Here is a 6,931-nt window from a genome sequence, read left to right as displayed (position 1 = left end):
TGTGCTACCTGGTTCTTCTTCCCGAAGCACAATTTTAGACGATGAGCTAAGCTTATGTCGATTTTCCTCATCATATCATTTCGCCTTGAACAACAAGCTTGATTTCGAGTTTGTGTCATACCCTTGGTTCCAATAACCTTTCGCTTCATCATTCCTTTGACTTGATGTTGTCGCTGATTGATTACATCTTCATGGAATCTCTCGACAAATGTGTCGTGATCTTCATCAACCTTATGAGCTCCTCCAGGATATCAATCAGATTCATGAAGAGAAATACCATCCTTGCCCTCGAAGAGTTGTGTTATCATCGGCCACTTTATTGCCTTCCCTCCAACACAAACTTGTTCATGTTTTGTGTTATACCTTGAGTTCCTTGCTACCCATCATTGTTCTTCTTTACCTTGGACATTACCACCTTTTATGTCAAGAATGTCGTGGGAATTTCACCACCTCTTAAGAATTCTTGGTATGGTGATACTTCTCACCATCACCATTCTTTCTTGGGTCCTCGTGTTGATTCCAACCGGGGTACCAACAAGTGAGCCGTGCTGTTTGGATTATGCCCTTCTAGCAACCCTCTTGTTTTGAAGTTAATGATTGGCCGTTCATTCTTAGACTATTGATTATTGAATCACCATTCCAACGTTGGTCGTGCAACCCAGCCCATATTCGGGTGCACCTTTCAACCAATGTTTAATTGTGTATGTTTTCCTTGAGCATACATCACTATACCATTTGATCTGACAAATGTTATCTCCTTGATCACGTAATTGTGGAAATTCATCTTTTGTTAATCTCGATGAATTGCTGCTGATTCTATTAGCCACCTCCTCATCCTCTTGTTGGTTTACTGATTAACTCTTGTTTCGGAACTCGCTTCCATAGTTCTTTTCTCGAGAATTTTACAATGTCATCTTGTCAATTTGTATTACACCTTTTCCTCTCAGGCATCCTGAGTCTGAGGTATTTTGACACCGATCAGATCTGAATCTTGGTCAGATATGATGGTTGGGACATTTTCCAAAAGTCATAACATTGGTCTTTATTTTATCCCGGCAGGGTGATGTCATGCCTAACACACCTGGCCGGGGGACCTATTGTTATAGTTTCCTTTTTCTCAAGGTTAACCATTCTTCCTGGAGGAAATTGTAAGACTTAATTTATAAGTTGCTCCTGATGGATCATTTGTGTATCCAAAGTCTGGCCTTTGTTGGAACACCATATCATTGCTACCTCGAGGCATGACTATGATATCACGCTCATCAACAAGAACATTGGAGGCGCGATGATAAATGTTTCTTGATCAATTATCCGAACACCGCTATATGGGTAATGTCATGAAAATTTTCTCCCCTACCTAAAGAGTTTTCTACATTATATCCTGTCATGGATATCATGCTCTGCTTGTCCTTGGGAAGGATATACCCTTGAAATATGTGTTTAAACACATTTTCCTTTCCATTGTTCTGTTTAATCTGATAATCGTATTTTCCTTTCCATTGGTTGGTTTAACATTTCTTGTGATCTTTATGATCTAAGCAATAATATTCTCCTGCTTATGTAAACACCTCAGTGTACAACTCTATCAGTAAGACCCTGTTACTATTGTTGATGACATTCTGGTAACCATCGATGGACGAAAACTTTGCCTATTGGTTCGCCTCATCCTAACGAGCAGAAAAATAGTTCTCTTCGTCCCTCGCCCTTGGTACCGATGTTGTTGCTGACATAATCGACATGATACCCTCTGACATGCCTTGCTTGCATGATCACGCAAGATATCTCTGCCCTTCCTACTTTTAACCCACATGGTGGGTCCATAACCCACAGTTCCACAGGATCGAAACCTGACTCTCCTATACCCCCTGTTTCCAAACTTATTCCTCGCGCTTGGCTACGTATTTAATTCATATGCCACCTTCCTAGTGCTCTATTCTGGTATCAGACGCAATAATTACTCTCGCTGCTCTGAACCCCTTTCTCACTCTGGTTCAGACTTCGAGCAACTATCTATCCGCTTGGAACCTCTAATTGTACCTTCGTACCTTACTCTTGATGTATTTTATATGTTCAACTCGAGAGATAATCTTATGCTCATTCATGGGTTAACCCAGATTGTTTCCCTCCTAAGCATTCTGTCATAGCCAAGCTGCCCCTTACCTATTTGTAAGTACGTTGGAGTTCCCAAGGAAAAGGATGCCGACTTCACCATGATGTCCTGAAGCAGAGAAATAAAGACATCAACGAGGAGGATCAACTACTTCAGGAAGAGCAACCAAGACCGAGAACACTCGTTAGAATTTTCGTAACCCAATCCCTCCCCCCTTAGTCCCCCTCTTAAATCTCGGGACAAGATTTCTTGTAGTGGAGGAGAATTGTGACACCCGGATAATTAAGCTACAGTAACCTCTGCTAATGACGCCATGTCACCTCCATACTGTCGCTAATCTCGCGTTAGTTCAAAACGATTCGAATTCAAATTTGAATTTTTGGCAAACAACCAAGGTTTTCAAACTTTAAAACAAAAATGTTCGGACTGTGTCAAATATTGCATAGATAATTATGGTGAAGTAAACACATTTTTAGAAAATGCATAAATATTTTAAATTGAATAAAATAGAAAGGAAAATAAATAAAAAGAAACAATTGAAAGGAAAACAAAAGAAAAGAAAAACAACAAACCCCCCCTCCGCTGGGCCAAGTGGCCCAGCTGGCCTCCGCCGCCCGAATGGGCCGACCCAACCGCCCCACACCCCACTCCCTATACCCCCTGGGGGCACCGAACCCTAGCCCCACGACCACCACTCCCCCATGTTGCTCTCTCCCCCTCCCCGATCCAGATCTGGATCGAGGAACGAACACACGACGCCCATCCTCGTCGCCCCGCACGCGCCCTCCTCTCCCTTGCGCGACGCCCGCCTCGATGCCATCCTCGTCGCCTCGCCAGTGCTGCTCCACCGACGCCGCCTCGTCCGCGTCGTGCTCGCCGCCCCAAGGCCAACTCGCCGGAGCCACCGCCATCGACGTGCTCCTTCGCCCCCTCGCCTCCCCATCTCCTCCTCGTCGGCCGACATCGAGCCCACTGCCATCCCCCTATAGCTCCCATGTGAGGAACCCCCCTCTTGTACTCCCTCTCCTCCCCGTGCGCGCCTCCCACTCGCGCCCTGGACGCCTTGCGCGCCCCTGGCCACGCTCACCCGCCTAAGGCCGCTCGCCTCTGCCTGTTGTTCGCCGTGACCGCGCCCTATGCGCGCACGCGCCCGTCCCCGACTCCTCGCACCGTCTGTGCCACCCCGCGCGTTCGTCACGCCCGCAGTGGGGTCTCCCTCGCCCGCCCTGCCGCACATGCGCCGCCTACTCCCCCGCCGGCCTCGCTCTGCAGCTCCTCCGCTGCTTGGCCACGCCCGGCGCCCTCCCCCGCCTCCTGGCTGCGCCCTGCACTCGCCGTCAACAGCCACGGCCGCCGCCGAAGACCCTGCTGCCCCATGCATCCCGCTTGTCGGTCTAGTCCCCGCCACCGACCGTGACCTTGGCCGCCGGCGCTGCCCCGCGGCTAGTCTGGGCGAGCCCCCAGTCGGGCGGGTTGGCGCCCGTCGCCCAGTAACGCCCGCTGCCCACCCCGTAACCGCTAGCTCATGCGCCCGTTAAGGCCATGGGCCTATGACAAACGGGCCCCAGCGCCCCAGAACGTTTTTAAAAAATAGTAATAAAAATAAATTTAATTAATTAATTAACTAAATTAATTAAGTTAATTAATCCAATTTAATTAATCTAATTAAACTGTTAGTTTATTTAAACAGTAATTAGTTTAACTTAAACCCTAATTAACCTAATAGTGTATGACACGTGGGTCCCACTGGACCCACACGTTAGTTTGACCAGTCAAGACCTCTATTGACTGCTGACGTCATGCTGACATCATGATGACGTAATCAAACACTGTTTTGGATAATGTTGAATTAAATTAATTAAATAAATTCTAAAAATGATATAAACCTGTAGAAAATCATATAAAATGAACCGTAGCTCAGATGAAAATACTTTCTAAATGAAAGTTGCTCAGAACGACGAGACGAATTCGGATACGTAGCCCGTTCGTCCGCCACACATCCCTCGCATAGCGAACATGCAACTTTCCCCCTCCGATTCATCTGTCCAAAAACGCAAAACACCGGGGATACTTTCCCGGACGTTTTCCCCCTTCGCCGGTATCACCTCGTACTATGTTAGGGCACACCTAGCACCGCGTATTGACATGTTATGCTTTGTGATGCTTTGATTGCTTTGTTATTTATTGTGTTCCCATCCGTTACTTCTTTCCGGTAGACACCGAGGCCACTGCCGGTACCCCTGTGATCGACTACATCGACGACGAACCCTTTTTGCCAGAGCAACCAGGCAAGCCCCCCCCCCTTGATCACCAGATATCGTATATTCTTCTCTATACTGCTTGCATTAGAGTAGTGTAGCATGTTACTGTTCAGTTACTCCTATTCTGTTGCATAGCCTATCATTGTTGCTACAATCATTGATACCTTACCCGCAATCCTAAATGCTTAGTATAGGATGCTAGTTTATCATCATTGGCCCTACATTCTTGTCAGTCTGCCTTGCTATACTATTGGGCCGTGATCACTCGGGAGGTGATCACGGGTATATACTATACATACATACTTTTCAGGTGGTGACTAAAGTCGTGTCAGCTTGTTGAGTACCCGCAAGTGATTCCGATGTGGGGGCTGGAAGTATAGGTGGCTCCATCCCGGTAGAGGTGGGCCTGGGTTCCCGACGGCCCCCGACTGTTACTTTTTGGCGGAGCGACAGGGCAGGTTGAGACCACCTAGGCGAGAGGTGGGTCTGGCCCTGGTCGGCGTCCGTGGTTACTTCATAATAACATGCTTAACGAGATCTTGGTATTTGATCTGAGTCTGGCCACTGGCCTATACGCACTAACCAACTACACGGGAAAGATATGGGCACTCGACGTCGTGGTATCAGCCAAAGCCTTCGTGACGTCAGCGACTGAGTGGCGTGTGCCGGATTGGACCGTAAGCCTGCTCTTGTATTAAGGGGGCTAGGTCTGCTTCCGGCCGCGTTCACAACGTGCAGGTGTGCAATGGGCGATGGGCCCAGACCCCTGCGCGCATAGGATTTAGACCGGTGTGCTGACCTCTATGTTGTGCCTAGGTGGGACTGCGGCGTGTTGATCTTCCGAGGCCGGGCATGACCCAGGAAAGTGTGTCCGGCCAAATGGGATTGAGCGTGTTGGGTTATGTGGTGCACCCCTGCAGGGAAGTTTATCTATTCGAATAGCCGTGTCCCTCGGTAAAAGGACGACCCGGAGTTGTACCTTGACCTTATGACAACTAGAACCGGATACTAATAAAACACACCCAGACAAATTCCACAGACAACCCGGTGATCGCTTTTCCACAGGGCGACGAGGGGAGGATCGCCGGGTAGGATTATGCTATGCGATGCTACTTGGAGGACTTCAATCTACTCTCTTCTACATGCTGCAAGACGGAGGCTGCCAGAAGCGTAGTCTTCGACAGGATTAGCTATCCCCCTCTTATTCTGGCATTCTGCAGTTCAGTCCACCGATATGGCCCTTTACACATATACCCATGCATATGTAGTGTAGCTCCTTGCTTGCGAGTACTTTGGATGAGTACTCACGGTTGCTTTTCTCCCTCTTTTCCCCCTTTCCTTTCATTCTGGTTGCCGCAACCAGACGTTGGAGCCCAGGATCCAGACGTCACCGTCGCTGATGACTCCTACTACACTGGAGGTGCCTACTACTATGTGCAGGCCGCTAACGACGACCAGGAGTAGCTTAGGAGGATCCCAGGCAGGAGGGTTGCGCCTCTTTCGATCTGTATCCCAATTTGTGCTAGCCATCTTATAGCAACTTGTTTAATTTATGTCTGTACTCAGATATTGTTGCTTCCGCTGAATCGTCTATGATCGAGCACTTGTATTCGAGCCCTCGAGGCCCCTGGCTTGTATTATGATGCTTGTATGACCTTTTTTTATTTGTAGAGTTGTGTTGTGATATCTTCCTGTGAGTCTCTGATCTTGATCGTACACGTTTGCGTGTATGATTAGTGTACGATTGAATCGGGGGCGTCACAAATAGCTATAACATAGGGTGACACAGAACTAGCTCTAGTTCATCAATGTAATGTAGGCATGTATTTCGTATATAGTCATACGTGCTTATGGAAAAGAACTTGCATGACATCTTTTGTTCTACCCTCCCGTGGTAGCGGGGTCCTAGCGGAAACTAAGGGATATTAAGGCCTCCTTTTAATAGAGAACCGGAACAAAGCATTAGCACATAGTGAATACATGAACTCCTCAAACTATGATCATCACCGAGAAGTATCCCAATTATTGTCACTTCGGGGTTGTCGGATCATAACACATAATAGGTGACTATAGACTTGCAAGATAGGATCAAGAACACACATATATTCATGAAAACATAATAGGTTCAGATCTGAAATCATGGCACTCGGGCCCTAGTGACAAGCATTAAGCATAGCAAAGTCATAGCAATATCAATCTCAGAACATAGTGGATACTAGGGATCAAACCCTAACAAAACTAACTTAATTACATGGTATATCTCATCCAACCCATCCCTGTCCAGCAAGCCTACAATGGAATTACTCACGCACATCATTGAGCATCATGAAATTGGTGATGGAGGATGGTTGATGATGATGACAGCGACGAATCCCCTTCTCCGGAGTCCCGAACGGACTCCAGATTAGCCCTTCCGAGATTAGGGCTTGGCGGCGGCTCCGTATCGTAAAACGCGATGAAACTTTCTCTCTGATTTTTTTCTCCGAGAGACGGAATATATGGAGTTGGAGTTGAGGTCGGCGGAGACTCAGGGGGCCCACGTGACAGGGGGGTGCCCCCC

This window comes from Triticum aestivum, chromosome 5B (genome assembly GCF_018294505.1).
Source record: "Triticum aestivum cultivar Chinese Spring chromosome 5B, IWGSC CS RefSeq v2.1, whole genome shotgun sequence".
Classification (NCBI taxonomy): domain Eukaryota; kingdom Viridiplantae; phylum Streptophyta; class Magnoliopsida; order Poales; family Poaceae; genus Triticum; species Triticum aestivum.
This window is presented reverse-complemented; position numbering follows the sequence as displayed.